Source organism: Pogoniulus pusillus, chromosome 26, assembly GCF_015220805.1.
Source record: "Pogoniulus pusillus isolate bPogPus1 chromosome 26, bPogPus1.pri, whole genome shotgun sequence".
Classification (NCBI taxonomy): Eukaryota; Metazoa; Chordata; class Aves; order Piciformes; family Lybiidae; genus Pogoniulus; species Pogoniulus pusillus.
Window position 1 is genome coordinate 19,572,729 of NC_087289.1, and position 16,650 is coordinate 19,589,378.

General features: G+C 44.0%; 1 long non-coding RNA gene across 2 annotated transcripts in view; it reads right to left on the bottom strand.

The window, feature by feature from the left end:
• Positions 1 to 7,267: 7,267 nt before the first annotated feature.
• LOC135187067 (uncharacterized) overlaps positions 7,268 to 16,650 on the bottom strand; it is a 128,868-nt gene continuing 119,485 nt past the window's right edge. Inside the window, exons 1-2 of one of the 2 annotated variants that reach the window (XR_010307178.1) lie at positions 13,976 to 14,237; positions 7,268 to 7,816 (exon numbers count right to left, since the gene is read on the bottom strand). This is a non-coding gene — a long non-coding RNA (uncharacterized LOC135187067). Of the gene's footprint in view, positions 7,817 to 13,975; positions 14,238 to 16,650 lie in introns of those variants that run through there. The other variant, XR_010307177.1, reaches the window with a different exon arrangement.

A 16,650-nucleotide genomic window follows, 5' to 3' on the forward strand; every position in this document is an offset into this window, starting at 1 on the left:
TCAGTGATGATTATCCACTTTAAAATCAATTGCCTGGTAAGTATGAAACAATTTTACACAATACAGGTTTTCGAGTTGTAAAGAAACAGCTTCCAGTCCCCAGAGGTGCCTCTGCTCAAGCCAAGCCTGGAGCTAGTCCTTGCTGCTGGGATACATCCCATTCTGAGCAAGGCTCTTTAGCTGGCTTGACTGATGCATTTTCTCTCTTTCCCCCCACAGATGTCTTCACTTTGCTCAAGTGTAACACATCCACCCACTGGAGAATAGGATCCCTAAGAGCGATTCATTGCTTCTACCTCTCAGGAGATTGCACTTCAACTCGCAGACTTTCCTCCTACTTAGTGGCTCAGCACAAATCTACTCGTGGTGTAAATAGCAGTGCTGAACCAAGGTGGGGTCACTTTAGAGGAATCATCTGAGGGAACCAGCAGTGATGAATACTTGATGAACTTCTGAGTTAAGGTTCAATCACACCAAAGCAGGGATGAGAAGGCTCAGAAGGATACCCTTAAGCCAAACATCCCCAAAGCCTGTGTCACCATTTATACCAGTGACAGAGCTTCAGGTTCTTGGAGGGTGGTGTCCAAGAATTCTCCTCACTCTGTTAAAACTCCTTAGGGAATGGAAAAGAAGCAGCAGCTGATTGTGCCAAGAAACATCTAAAGTCCACTATTTTGATACAGGAAATACTAGGAAAAGATGCTTGAGGGATTTTGAGTGTCCAAAGAACAGAGACCCCAGTGCAGGCAGTGGCATGTGTCGCTCAGGAGGTGCTGAAAACATTACACAAGGTTCACTGGACGAAATTGGAAGGTTGGTTTCTTGCTAGAAGCTTCTCTCAGATGGCATGTGGGTGCAAACCGGATTTGCTAGCGTTCATTCAGCTTGGACAGCATGTGGTTCCCCCCAGCTTTGGACACCTGAGTACCCTGCATGCACAGCTAAGCACAAATGCAGCTCACAGACAAAACTCACACCTCTTTTCTTAGTTCTTAGGAGCAGTAAAGGAAGGGCAGCAGAAGCTTCTGCTGCCAGATTCCTCCACTAATTTTCTCACTTTTGAAGGTCTTCTGAGCCTTCTCCTTTTCCTACATTTAACCTCTTGCTCATGAGTTTCTTCTGGCAAGTCTTGCAGCACTCGTGTATTCTGGCTGTATTTCCCACCTCGCCTCTTTCTCAGTCCCGAGCCGTGCACGTCCCATCGCCTTCACACACACTGGCTGTGTAAATGGCTTTCCCTTCACCAAGCACAGACACTGATCCCTCCTCTCCCAAGGGATTTTGTCCCTCTCCTACCTTCTTTTCTTACAAGTTACAGAGCCTACAATTCTAATGACTTCTTCCTATTTATCCACTCTTCTTTTTGCATTATTCTTCCTCAGAATGTTACAAGTAGTTTGTGAAAGAAGAAAATCATCCTTTGCATTGGAATAAATTTGTTAGGGAACTTAGGGAGGGAAAAGACCATCAACTTATAGGCCACGTGTGGTACTCTGGGCTGCCTTTGCTCCACCATTGCTACATCCTTACCATCACTCACACTCTCCCAGCCTTCCTTTTCACCTTTCCTAAGAATTCCCATCCTTGCTTCTTTCTAACTCTCTCCCTCCAAACAGTCAATTTCTGGAAAAACATATAAGGTTTTCTCTCTTTGCCTTTTAATTTTCTGAGCTAAGTACATCTGCTCGGATTTCTTATGGTATTCTCTTATTCTATCTGTTCTGGGAGAAAAAAATGTGTCAATTTCCCATGTCTTTCATACCAGTGTGATGTGAAATTGTAGAAAATCAAAGTAAAAACAGAAGACTCTAAAGAAAACAAAGTATATTTAACAGAACCAGTCTTTATCAGTGTTTTCTTTGAAGTGATCTGCATTAATGTGCTGGGGAGAAAAGAGCAGCTAAGAGTCTAATGAGGTGGTATGGGGAGGAGAATTGAGGTGGAGGTGTAGGAAATCTGTGTGAACAAACTCCACACTCTTGTGTCCTCCTGCTGGTTCTACTCTAGAGGAGCATAAGCAGTGACACAGGATGTCAGACCCGAGCAAAATACTGCATCAGCTCCTACTGCTGTATGTTCTTTCAGTAGCAACAGTTTCTTTTGAATATAGTTACTTTATATCGCGGATTTAAATCCAGGTCTGACTCCAAATAGCAGAAATCTTCATCAGAGATAATTGTTCTTGACTAGAAGCAACCGATAACGATTGTGCAATTGTCATTTAAATGATTGTTTCTTTTTACACACCAGCACATCCTCTGTATCGCTCCACACTGACAGATTTGCCCTCTTTCTAGGCCTTCTTTGTCATCATGCTGCTGTGTGGATGCACAGAGGATGCAGCTCCCCCACTTCTACTACACAGTCTCCACAGAAGAGACAAAGCCTATGGGAGCTGCATTGATGCTGTGGCCCCCGGCTCCGTGGAAGGCTACTGCTGTCCTGCATGGCTCAGCTCACTGACAAGTTGTCTCCAGCTGCTGCTCCCTGCTCTTTCCTTCACACATCTGCATCAAACTACAGTCTCTCTTAAGCTCACAGGCTTGGGACTACGTTGGGTGATGCACACATGGGATCCTGAGGCTCCCTCCACTACCAGGAAGAAAATCGGGCTGAAGCCTGCCTGCAGCACAGACCCAACATGCTCTGCTGCCGTGGCGGATCTTGGCTCTCTCAAGGCAAGGGAAGCAGGCCACCCATGCTCGACATGATGGTCACCTAGCATGAGGGTCCCCAAGGAGACCAAGCTGTCTACCCTCCTCACTTCCCTGCAGGGACTGTGGGCACCAGCCTGCACTCAGCTGGGTCAGACAAGAATGGATGGAGCCAGGCGAATTGCTTCCACATGCAACCTTGGCCAGTCAGATCTGCATTTCCTAATTGGAATTATTTACAAGTGCAGTGGATTTCTTTTTCTCTTGTTTTAGTTAGTTCCAGGAGCTATGGACTAGATGCAAAAAAGTAAAAGTTGGGGGCTTTTTGGTTGGTTGGACCTCTTTGTGTTGGATAAGGCAAACAGGGAGATTAAAAGCATCTCCAAGCTTTCTACACACTCGTGGGAAGAATAATCTCTATTAACACAATCAGTGCAATTGTCTGATGGAATCAAAACTGTTTATGCAAGCCACAGTTAGAGGACTGGTATGAAACTTTATAGGTGGAAATAAAGGCTGCTAAATTTAGCCTTCTTTTCATTAAGTACAGCATGGTGTCATTTTCTGTCACTATTGAAGATCAAAAGAACACTTTGTATTCCTGTACAGCGTAATATTGTAGATAAGTGTAAGGGAAAAAGCTCTTATCCCTACTGTCAGACTCTACCTACTCTGTAGGGTACAACAAAACTCTCCTTTCAAAGTCTTGCACAAGTAAGGTTGTAAAGCTGTGCTTTATTTGGACTAAGGAATGCAGCATTAAAACCAGGCTTCTCTGTGGGACATCTCTGGGGGACTCAGAGGAAGCCTTGCCAAAGTGCTTCCTGCTTTTTGCTGCTTCTCCTGGGAAGGGATTAAGATTAGGGACCTAATTCCACTGAACATCCCCCGGTTTTTCAGCTCTCCACAGCACTGACTTCCTTCAAAGAACCTCCTCTAATTAACTTAAACTGATGACTGACCGCTGCATGCTGTGTTATGAAATATAGATATGATGGCATGTTTTCATGCTGCATAGCTGACCTGTCCTTCCCCACAGTGCCATCAGGATGGCACTGTGAGCAATATGTTTCATACAGGCATGCTGCCAGCAAATATACGTTTCCTGTCCTTTCATGGCTCTCTCATACTGTCTTGCCTCAAAGAGAGAGCATATTCCATACTTCTAATAACAAACATCGTAACCTTGCAAATAGCAACACTTAGAGTTTTCTTTAGTATTTGTGGGGCTTGACCCCAAAAGGGAAAAGAATTTACCATACATAGACTGGAAAACCAGTGTGCTAATTTCACTTACCAAAGGCGCTCAAACCAGTGAGCCTGCCACTAATAACAGTGTGTCAAAACCCGTTCTTAAACACAACATGCGTTACTGGAGCTCAGTGCTTGCCGAATGCCAGTGTTTTCACAGCGTAATTCATATCAGCTCCCAGCTCTTATGACATCAGGGGATGAGTTCAAAGGAACACTGTTTTCTGCTTTATAGAAACAGTTTAAAGATAAAAGCCAGTTCCAACTAAGAAAAGAAAAGGGAAGAGAAGAGAAGAGAAGAGAAGAGAAGAGAAGAGAAGAGAAGAGAAGAGAAGAGAAGAGAAGAGAAGAAGAGAAAAGAAGAGAAAAAAAAAGAGAAGAAAAGAAAATAAGAGAGAAGAAGAAAAGAACAGAAAAGAGAAGAAAAGAAGAGACAAGAGAATAAAAAGAGAAAATGAAAGAAAAGAAAAGATAAAAGAAGAGAAGAGAAAAAAGAAGAAAAAGAAAAAAGAGAAGAAAAGAAGAGAAAAGAAGAGAAAAGAAGAGAAAAGAAGAGAAAAGAAAAGAAAAGAGAAAAGAGAAGAAAAGAAAGGAAGAGAAAAGAAAAGAGAATAAAAGAAAAGAGGATAAAAAAGAAGAAAAGAGAGAAGAAAAAATAAAAAAAGAAGAGAAGAGAAAAGAAAAGGAAAAGAAAAGAGAAAATTAAAAAAAATAGAGAAGATACAAAAAGAGAAAAGAGAACAAATAAAAGGGGAGAGTACTAAGCACTGCTCTAGCCAAACAATTCTCTGAAAGGGAAACGTCAATCAAAAGAAGATAGCAGCACTTTATAGTGAAACCATATTAGCACAAGTGATTGGCTGGTGTTGCCTTGTACCTTACACAGTGTTCAGTGTCCTTCCTGATGCAGCTGAGGAAGTGATAAAAATTGTATCACCTACTGAAGAGAGAAGGTGGAAACAAAGCCATCCTCCTCCCCATTGCTGGACAATGTTTGATACAGACAGTGAACTCACTACTGGTAAAACAACTTTTCTATCAGATTGAGTATGTAGAAAAGAGAAAGTGTCAGAGTATCATTTTCTGTATTTATAATTAAAGCAAATAAATACCAATCTCATGGCTTTAAGTGTTCGGTTTTCTGTAGATCTTTCATTTTTTTTTTTGACCCAGCACTCAGTGCTCTGGAGCTTATCAATGACACCAGGGGTCAAAAGTGTTAGTGCGACTAAAATTACTTGGACAAAGGCAGAGCCAGGTCAGATCACCATGGGATAGTCCCATAAGGCCTTCTGTAGGCTGCTGCCACCAAGGAGTTCTAAGGAAAAGAAAGGAAAGACCACGAATCAAACATCCCAGAAAATTCACAAGCAAATGTGTTATTAATCAAGGGAAATAAAAACAAAGTTTATTAAAACGCCTTGTAATGGTACGTTTCAAAACAAGACAGAGCCATCCTATGTGATGACCATTTTATCACTGAGGCTCATTCCAACCGAGTTACATTCTTCAGGCCCAAAGAGCCACCAGTGTGCCAGTAAAGAAAATAAACATAGGAATGATGTGTGCAGTCACACATCTAATTTGACGATTGATCTCACAATTTAAATAGACACTTTCCACACAGCATCAATGCGGGAGCCTGCATCAATGGCACTGCAGCAAGCTGAAGGTAACGGGAGGGGTGGCGCGACCTACACACTGCTTCTCACATTTATTGGAGAACTCCAAATCAGGACCTGGATGAAGTCAGAGGGGAAGAAAACAAAGCAGAAGAGGACTACCATGTCCTGCACACCATATTGAAGTATTAAAAAAGTTACTGTAGTTTTCTCATTTATTGCTAAGATATTTATGGAGGTGCTGGATCCTCCCATGGCGTAAACTGCCTCACATTCATTGGTTTCAGTGCACTGAAGTCAAGGACATTACAGCGATTTACATCAACCACAAACTCACCCCAGCATGTTTACACAGGAACCTTGAATCGAATTCTCTGCTGCTCCAGATCCGAGGAATTGGTGGAGCTGTGACAGGGCATGAGTTAGTCTTTTATGCTCTAAACTGACATCAGAAGCTGGATCCTGTTTCTGCCCTTCCACAAGCTCTTGTTTGCATGAATATTGTCTGTGAAGTGACTCATGGGAGCAGGGACTGAACTATTAGGGCTGCTTTTGCACTGACGAGGCTAATACAGAGTGATATTTGAACTGTGTCAGGTTTTTAAGCTAAAGATGGAGGTCAAAGTTGCAGTTTTATCAGTTACAGTTTGCAGCCCCCTCACTTGATCATGACAATACCATGTTCATAATACAATTATTGTAATCATATTTCCAGTATTGCTTGCCTTCAGTGGAAACAGATTGCATTAAACTCCAAAGCTGCCCACAATGGTATGCACGTTTCAAAGTCAAATAAAGGTTAGAGAACAGGACCTTTCAATTCATCTGCAGTCTATAATCAGAACTTAATCACTAGAGGCATCGAGGCTTTTGCGAACTGAGCAATTAGTGCTAGAAATAAGCATTACATATGCAGAGGTAGAGAAGTTAATAACAGGTAATGAGTGGCTCACTGATTGTACAGACTTCAGCAAGGCTGTGGGTGGATGGGAGGCTCTACATGATACCTGTATTGTTATGAGGTATTCATGCACACAATTTATTTGCTTGAAATGTGTACCAGATTGCAGTTTATTTCCTTGTTGCTGCAGTAGAGAGTATTGAAAATTCCCACATCTTCTCAGGTGGTGGAGAGCAGTGTCCCTATTGTGTGGGGAGAGCTTATTTTGACTGGTAATTTCTGTTAGAATCTCTATTGTAGTGACATTTATTAATGAAAACAACAGAATTTATGGGTTTCTTTTGGATATTCTTTTTATCCTTGCTTTCTGAAGAGCTTTACCTGTTCTGTGCAATTATTAATGATCTGCAGTCACTAACAAATAATTATTAGAATTAATTGCCTCCAGCCTTGCAAGTCCTGAAGTACTGTAACATAAAAATAAAGCTATCATGTTACTAAGAAACATAATACACAGAAAATGTGTCTTAATTGTTTGAACAGAAGCTGGATGAAGATTTATCATCTCACTAGCTCCAGAGATTGATGACTGGAACAAAAGAAGTTTTGTTCACTGCCTAAACCAAAAGTTTTTCACCTTTTTTCCCCAGGTCCCATGGATATGAATGTCTGTTTTCAGAGTGTTGTTTTGTTTTCAAACTGACTTAAACAAATCTTTTGACCTCAAATGAAAGTTTGATTAAATTTTGTAACTTTTTTGTCAGTCTATAGAATTACCAAGATGAAAATTCTGGATTTGAAAACAAAAATACCTTTTAAAATAAGAAATGGAAATAATCTTTCAATAATAAAACAAAATCTCTTATTTATTAGAAACTTCACATGCAGTAACAAATTTTGGGATTCACATTTCTGTGAATAGTAAAGAGCAGGTTAAAAAACATCACTGAGCTCCATTCCTAACACTGACCATCGTGAGGGAAGAAGCCACAGACATCTCTGGAAGTGTAGGAAAAGCAATGAAGGTGAGTTGAGATGCGACATTGAGTTCATGTGTAGCACAGTTTGCTTTGTTAGAAGGGATTTCTGTTGTTAGGTTTTCATTCCTTAGAAGTAAAAAAATGTAGCCAGCTGCAGGGGCAGTTCGGGGCCTGAAAATTAAGGCAAAATTGTGTTCTGACCTCAGCCAAGCTCAGCACTAGCAGCACAGGCTCACTGATGGAGGCTCTCCTCCACGGCATCGCTGTCTCCTCCCTGCCATGTGTCTCACATCCACACATCGCAGTGCTCCAAAGGGCTCCAGAGCCAGCTGCTCCCGGCGCCTGCCAGCGTTTATACAAAAGCTGAACTTGACACTCCCAGGCAGTTCCAGGGAAGTTCCTGAGACTCTGCATATGGAATGGACAAGGAGCACAGGACCATCAGAAAGATCCAAGCCTGAGCCTAACCAGAGCCACAGTAAGAAGGGATGCTCAATTAACGGCGGGGGGGAGAAGGGAGGGGAGAGGGTTAGTAGCAGTTCCTGCAGGTGGCATATATAGAGCCAAGGCTGCCACACGCACTCCTTCCTAGTCCTGATAGATGGTCACCCAGCAAAAGCTCCACTAACCCTGCTTCTCTATTTCATTTTCACAGATTGTAAGGCGATCACGTAGCATGTAGCCTGACTTCCTAAATAACATAGGCCAAAATAACCTCTCCCGCTCTGGTACAGAGTGTCTTCACCTCGGAACGCGTCCCCGGGGCGCGCAGGCGGTGGAGCGAGCAGAGCGCCGCTTGCAGCGCGGCCGCCCGGGCAGAGCGCAGCGCTGCCTGCCGCCGGAGCCCGTCCAGCCGCCTGCGCGCCGGCGGCAGCGCCCAGCTCTCGCCGCCTGGGAGGAAACGCTGCGGAGTGTCGTGTTACTTTGGAATCAAGCTTTTGGGGCTAATTTCAGAACCTTCTAGCTAGGGCAGCCAGAGGCATGCAGTCTCCTCACCCTGTGGCAGTTCGGCACCAACTACCTTAAGAGATGCGGCTCTGTGGTCCCAGTTGTAAAGACGAGAGGGCGTGCGCCGAGTGCAGGGCTAGCACAGACCCAGTGGAGGACTTGCGGGATTTTGTAACAGCCTGATCACAGGACTGGAGTCTTGGAGTGCAGCTGCTTCAAGGCAAGAATCACGGCTTTGTCATTTGCTTGTGAGCTATCTAGCTCCACAGTTCTCAGTGTCTGGCAGGCTGAAAACACCAGGCAAGCTGTTGGGAAGTAGGTCTAGCTAGTATTAAAAGGATTTCAGTGCTTCTTCTGTCTCTGAGTTTGCAAGTTCACATCATCAAATCCTACTCCAGTAGGCAGAACTAATTGGAAAGATGAAGTGCTGAGGACATCCAGGAACCTGCAGACATACAAGGTCAGGCTTGATGGGGCTCTGAGCAACCTGATCCAATTAAAGATGACTCTGCTTCCTGCAGAGGGATTGGACTAGATAGCCTTTAAATGTCCCTTCCAGCCCAAGACATTCTGTGATCCTATAAACCAAACTTTGCTATGTACCAGTCAGAAACCCTGACGACGACAGCCTGAGTGCATCCTAGGACAGGCTGGGGGTCGCTCTGAGGAGTGCCACCTCAGAAAGGCCACAAACTGTGTGCTGTGTAGTGCCGGATGGCTCTGCAGGTCCCCACTGAAGGTAGCTGCAGCCATGACTGGAATCCAACAATACACTGAGAATTTGCCCACTCTACAGAGATCACATTCAAGCTACCAAAATAGAAAGCAACGACCTCCTAGATGTTCTGAAATGCTCATATTAAAACACTTTTGGTTTATATCAGATGCAAAATAGGGATTTTAGAGTTTGCTTTTTTATTTTTATTGCTGGTTTTAAGATAACAGACTTGAAAGAAACAAATTAAACAGTGTATAAACTTAGTAAATGGTTCCCATAAGTGCTAAGATTAAAACAGCCATGAGTGGTGGTCTGTACTGCAATCTGAACCCCACTAAATAAACCAAAATATTCACTTGCTTGAACATTTAGTGAAGGTTAAATATAACCCTCAAAGCTTGAAAACAATGATTTCAAAAGTTTCCAAGAGCCTCTTAACCCCCCCACTTCCCTTAGATTTTGGAGCAGTGATGAGTGATACTTCTTAGCTGCTTCAGCTATTGCTGAATCTCTTATTAGAGGGCCAGGGGAGAAATTTTCTGCAATTCTCCTGCTTCACTAATGACTCTCAAGATGAGGTTTCTAGCAAGAACGGAGAGGAACGTCCTCCCTGGAGCTTATGCAGGTGTCATTTGCATGAGTCTTTGGTGATTTTATACAATGATCATCCCAGGAGCCTTAACAAAACAAGCCAAATGGCCCCTTCCTTTAACATATTATTTAAGCAACAGCCTCACTCTAGCCTCATGTTTGCAGTGCAGTACTTGCAGCCAGACTAGCAGGTACCCACAGAGAGGCAGATGATGTATTTAAATAGGACAGCAGTAGATAAGCTAATTCTAGTTCAGAGAATGAGTAGCTGAAGTGCCTGAAGAACACAGGTTAAGAACTTGTAGCCACATTAAGGTTAATCGAGGAGTTAGATTGGCATATATTATAGCTAATAACCTCAGAGAATGACAGAGAACAATTGTGGTTACAATATTTGCATCAGTAAAAGATAACAGGAAGAGAATCACACCTTGAAGGAAAGCTACTGAACTATCTGGATGAAGCTGGCCGGCCTGTTGCAGGAAAAAAACCTTGCCTGCTAACCAGGCTTCAGTTTACCAATGAAGCCTACTTGAGGCACCTTTCCCCCCACCCCAGAGGCACAAGTTTTCATTCTCACATGAAACTCTAGCAAGATGAAGTTTCTATCTAAAATGAGATGACAGTGCTGCTTATATGAGAAATCTGGACACAAACTAATACACACTACCAAGCATCAGGTAGGCCTGAGCTCCAGCTTGCCTGTGAGGTCTGCTCCCAGAGCAAGGGGTACACTGATGGAGTCCCACACCCAGGGTTCAGGAATGCTGTCCTGGGAGGAAGCTCATGGGGGAACAATGGCAGAAAGCTGGGGCACGCGGCTGGCTGGGCTGTGCTCCGCATTAGCTCTGCCAAGTGGCCCAAGGCAAAAGTTGTGGCTATGTCAACATTCCTCAAAGAATTTCCTATCCATTGTGCATTCCTACAGGGTGAATGGCAGCAAAGAGTTAGGCTTTAAAGAAATAAGAAACTTGCTCAAAGTCACAAGCTCTGTTTTGCCAATTTGCTCCATCTGATGCAAGACTCACCCTGTGAGGTAAGCAAAATCCATGTGCTCACACAAAGCAGTTCTACTGCATGGACGGTAAATCTTAAATGCCCTCAGAAACAGAAATGAGAGCTTACATGACTTGCTTGCAGAGTCTATCTGGCAGTTGTGGCTGAGTCACATCACAATTATTTCCTGACTTCAACCATTGCTGCAGCCTTACCAAAGGCAGCAACTGTTTTAATCTCTTTCAGCTATTCAAAATTAGCAAACCCCTTTAGAAAAACAGCAACTGATTTGAGTTAAGCTCAAGCCTTTTGGAGCACTTTAGTGAGACATCTAAACCATCTTTCCCCTAATGAAGACAAGATCTGTGTATCTAGCTCCAAGCAGAGCAACCTCTCGAGCTTGACAGGGGACAGTAGGCACCAAATACAAATAAGCATCAGAGGTGTTTCCAGTTAGAAAGAGGCTTCAGCAGCCAACTTGCCTCACTAATTGGAAGCAGGGCACTGCCTTCCCCAGGCACACAGAAAGGAGATGCTGTAGGCTGGTTAGGATGAGCAGTCACAAACACAGTGACGTGGAGCAGCGGGAAAATAGATGAAGTCACAGGGCAAATGGCCCCTTGAGAAAGTGAGGAATACAGCGAGCAGTCAGGAAAAATGCTGCTGGGCACGAGTGTTATCTCCAGGGTTTGCTTCTAGCCTTTCTAGCCTTCTCCCTTCTACCCTCAGTGGCACTAGCACAGACTTCGAAGGAAGCTGGTTCTCAAATACTCGTTTTAGTAAAACTACTTTTAACTGTGGGAAGCCTGAAAGTCTGTCCTGGGCTACTCTCACTGCCACAGAGCTCTGCATGTAGGAATTGCAGAGTGTGCCCATGTCTGGTAAGGGCCTGTGGGACGTGGGCAGTGGGTTTGAAGTAATGATATTGCTGTATTTCAGCTGTACAGAATTGTGATCTCACATCAAGTTAGTCTTCCCAATCATCCTATCCTTGGTGAGTTTACTTCTACTTGAAGAGCTCTCTTTGTCCTTCCTACTCTCTAAAACAAACACCTCCTCTTAAATAATTACGAGGAACCAGCAGTTGATGGAGTTACTAGAGGAAAAGGGAAACCAGTGTTCAAAAACGAAAAACCAGTGTGTAGATCTGTTTGTGTCTTCGGTACTGAGCTACTCTCCGGGCGACAGAGGTCATTTGCTAAGGTCTTGTCTTATTCTTTTTGCCTCTCGGATAAAGAAATAGCCAGCATGGACAATAAAGTGTGTGGGGTCCTCCTTCTATTTGTTTTTGGTGGCCAACCTTTTTACTTTAGGAGGGTTAGAGAAATAGTTACTGAACCCTCTTTGAGTAACAGCCAGAGGTTGTTTTCCTTCAGCTGCTCCAGATTGTTACAAGGCAAGGTTGAAACTATAGGCTTTCATATGGCATTTAAAAAGTAGGTGGTGAGTCAGAAAGGCAGTAAGACACAGGAAGGCTGCTCCAGGTGGCAGAAGCAACAGGGTCAGAGAGAAGGCCACTACTAGATGAACAGAGAAGGGCAGAGAGGGAGGGTTATTTAGCAAGGCTGACATTAGCCCCAGAAAGCCTGGGGAGAGGCCTACAAACAAGAAGGGCAGTTTTAAATTGCATCAAGGAATAATGGAGCTATTTGAAGTTGGGTCTTTCAGTCTGTGCTTTGTTGTCTAGGAGACCCTAGCTGAGAAAACTGCACTTGCACTGAGGCTGTAGAGGAGGAAGCATCACAGAGCTGAAACAAATGACAAGGTGTTGGTAACTTTGCAGGTCTGGGTGATGTGAGGGACCAACAAACTTTAGGCATCTGATATTGCATGCTGATTGCCTTGGTTCTCAGCACAATCAGGGGAAAAAAAATCACAGAAAGTCTCCAAACAGCTCTGTCAGAGAGCTGTTGTAACCAAACTGAAATCCAGATTGAACTCCAAGTGCTTAGGTAGGAGTATCCTGCTCCGAAAAGAGAGACAGATGAGTAGAGGCCAGAGAGCAGCAAGAACAACAGAGGATGCTCTCATTTGTAAAAATCATTCCTTCTCCCAGATATTCCTGCTCAACTCCTGCGCGGAGAGCAGAGGTTCACTTGGATGGCAGTGACAGGGCAGGTGGGAAGGAGGGATTTCAACCAGTATTTCACAGCTCAGTATCAGCCTAAAGAGATCTAATGATTATTAGTCTATTATCATAAAGCAGGTCACCTCCCCCAAAAGAGAATCAGCACCTAGGTGTGGGAAAGGAGCAAACCATACAGGTGTAGAGGCCTGGGTACGTCTCAGGACAGATTTGGGTGGAGGGTCAAAACCTGCATTGACATCAGAGAGAATGATAACAAGGGGAAACGTGGAGAAGAGAAAATAGATGAAGAATGCCCATCCAAGGTCGATGGCATCTGATGTGGCCATGCACATGTCCAATGATACGAACCATGCACATGTGCGTGCTATAGGCCACCCATGTGAATGTCCACATCTGCAGACACTGCGCTAAACAGTGGGTTTTGATAGGTTGAAGTGCTTCTGTGGTCTCAAAAACCCTGACAAACCTTAAAGAGAAATGATGAGAAGAGACCTAAGGGCTTTGGGGGCTGAATTTTATTAATTTATTTTAATAGATGATGTTAAAATCTATGCAATGGTGGCAAGAAGCACCAAGGGCTTCTGTATGGAAAAAGCAAACTATGGTTTCAGTTTGAGTGCTACAGTTTGAGAGCATTGCCTTGAACATAACCCCAAATATTGTATAAAAGAGTAGAATTTGCAGGTATTCCACTGGCCTACATCAAGTCTAGCAGACTGGATTTTCATTTCAGAGTTTTAACCAGAAAATAAGATTTCATTCCTTTAACTGACAGTCAAGGTGCACCTCACTAGCAAGCATCTTTCTGAATGTACAACCCAAGAGGGAAATTCAATGCTTTTGTTATTCAACAAGATTAGCAGCCTAAATTCACATTAAAGTGATACAGAAGGGCATTAACTAGCTCTAAATGGCTTAATTCCCTGAAAACAGTGATTTTTAATGTGCTGCTAATTAAAATATGTAAGAACTCACTGTAACAACATTTTGAAAACAAACCAGAAGAAGCAATGTAAACAAAATATCATTTTACAAACCAAATGGAATCACTTAAAATCCAAGGTAATTCTATGTTTCAATAAAAATAAATATATATACAGGTGTCAAGTTGAGATTGTTAAGCACACTCCCAAGATACCATCTAAGAATGATCCAAGAAGTTAAAATTAACCCTTTTTGTACTCTTTCCTACTACTTTTGGTCAGGCAATATGTTTAACACCTACCTCTGAGGCCCATGACACTGCCCAAGACTTCACTAAGTGGAGGCGTATCAGAGTCACCAAGAAATGCAAGTTCACCAGAAGTGTCTCTGCAGGACTGCAGTCACCACTGCCAGTAGAGTACATTTTCAAGTTGTTACTCCAGATTCCTAAAAGCATTTCCCTTGTATTTTGAGAGAACTCTCAGTATGGTGGGTGGAGGTTTAAGGGACATGCTGTGGGATATGACACACTTGGTCCTCTTAGTGACTAGCTGGTTTTGGCAAAAGATCATTCTTGCTCTTCCCCAATGCACTGTATTGCCTTAAAATTGCATAAAGGTTTTTTGCCCTGAAGTTCAAACTTCTTTTCCTATGTTCATTGGTTTCTTAGTCCTGAGAATGTTTTAAGTACTCTTAACTGTAGTGTGGGTAGGATAACAGCAAAGCACTGAGAAATAATCAGTCAAGGTCAGCCTCATGAAACAAACCTTGTGCCTCTGGACAGACTGATCCCCCCACCTGGAAATAGCTTCTCTGCAGAGTTTGGTATTTGCACATTTTGTATCTGTGTCTCTTCTTGCATTCAGTTCCCACAACACAGCTATCTATCTCCGAGGGGAAGGCAGAGGGTAGCAGCTCGTTTCCTTTCAATGCACTGCCATTTCCCTATCGATTCTGAGCTTTCGTTTTTTAGATTAGGAGCCACGTCCTTGGCCACAGTTTTGAGGAGCACAACTCTGTGTCTCCATACACCATTGAGAATATCACTGTGTTCAGTTCAGGCTTAACCTTCCCTTGGTTTTTTTCTGTGTTGCACTAGTGGTCCCAGTCCACTCTCCAGGAAATCTTTTCATCTATACAGAAACATTTACTAGAGTGCACAGCACGATCTCCTAAGGCAGCAGCTTACAACCGCCCAGAGGAAAGAGGTGCTCAACACCCAGATGACAGACAAGTGGGGAGCATCAAGTCGTAGAGGCAGTGCTTTGCTCTGGCTGCTTTAGGAAGCTGTGAGTTTTTGGTGCCCAGCCAGCAGCAGTGTGGCTAGGCAAGTTCTTTCCCCAGCATTTCTTGTGGTTGCAAGTACAAAATCCCACCACGGGATAGGTGCCACTTCACAGACAGTGCCAGGGATCTGTCCTGTCCAGGGCGGCTTGTCTTTAGCGGGGGATCAGGCCGGTAGCTTCCCCCACAGCATGCGGTCAGGGGGCAGCACCAGTGCAGAAGAGAGAGATTTTCCCTAGGTGGTTTAATGAGGGAAAAGCTTCTATGGGTCAGTAACATGGGAACGTTGCTGATCAGCTGTTGCTACAAGCTCTGGACTCTTTCAAGTGTCTTACCTTCCAGACATCGTTTTTTATCTGTCAGATCTTAAAAACCAGATCTTGGCCATGCAGTCCATAGCATGGTTAAACTTAGTATCAGGTTTTGAAGTTGAGAAAGCTAAGGTGACAAAGGAGAAGACACTGCACTGTCAGCTACTTGTCTCCTCCTGTACGTCCTGTCCATCACTCATTTAGCTGATGGAAAGGCCCAGGCAGCCATTCGCTCCTCAGAAGTTGTGTCCTCCTGAGCAAGCATTTCCTAGAGCGCTAGGAGGGAGTCAGCACAGACGCTTCTTCACCGGCGGTTCCCAGCGAGACGCCAGGCGAAGCAAGGCAGACGGCACCGCTTGGATTCGCCGCCAGAGCCTTCTCACCCCTCTAGCGGCAGGTGGCTACAAAAGGCAGAGCTAGCAGAGATGCTGCCAGAGCAAGGCTGCACAGCCACCTTGGCCGTGAAGCTGCTGAGGAGAGGGGACAACACTGCCTGTTCCTCTGCTTTCCCAAGCAAAACCGCTCACTGTGGGTGTTGAAGTAGGGAACTTGCCGCAGGTGTCTTTGCAGTCCTCAGTCATTGACAATTCTCAGGAGTGCAAGATTCTCTGCAGACCAAACTGAAGGGTCCCCATGGAAAAATGTATTACCTTCGTGTGAAATTAAACCCAAATATTATTTTATGTTCCTACCGCAGAAATGAGCACTGTGGTCAACCAAATGGCAGCCCTTAACCAGCTGGGCAGAAAGCCAGAGGGGCAAGAGGGTGTCAGATGGAATTTAGGCCAGGCAGGCAGGAAACACCAAGAGGAAACACCAGCGGCAGCTGTAGAAGCAAAAAGAATGGGTAGAGGCTCTAAGACAAATAATAACAGGCAGAGCAGCAGCAGTAGCAGATGTCACACTAATGCTTTCTGGAGGGGGATGGGATGGCACTTGTGAAGAAAGGGGATTTTACTTCTTTTTAAGTCACTGTGCATTAATTACCTGCAAAGGGATGCTACCCCCAGGTCCTTTGAACCACTGTTGTTTTGGATTAGGCTGTGAGGAAAGGGCCTAAACCAAGCATCCACTCAACATGTGCCATGGCCAGGGCAGGCTCTGCTGCTGAGCCTTAGTTTCATGTGTGGGTTTGAATCCTCCCAGAGGCTTGTGGAGATGTTTGGGAATCGGTTTGGCAGGGGCATTTCTTATTTCTAGGGTGCTTTTACTGAAGAGGTTCCTGAACTTTCTTCAGGATTCTATAAAGGGGAACAAATCAGGCAGAAGAAGGAAGTTCTGATCTTGCAAAAGATGCTGCAATTCTGCTTTGGTGAGGACTGTGCTTTATAAGCTAGTTAGACATATTTTGAAGCTGTTAATGACATTTATAATCTCTCTG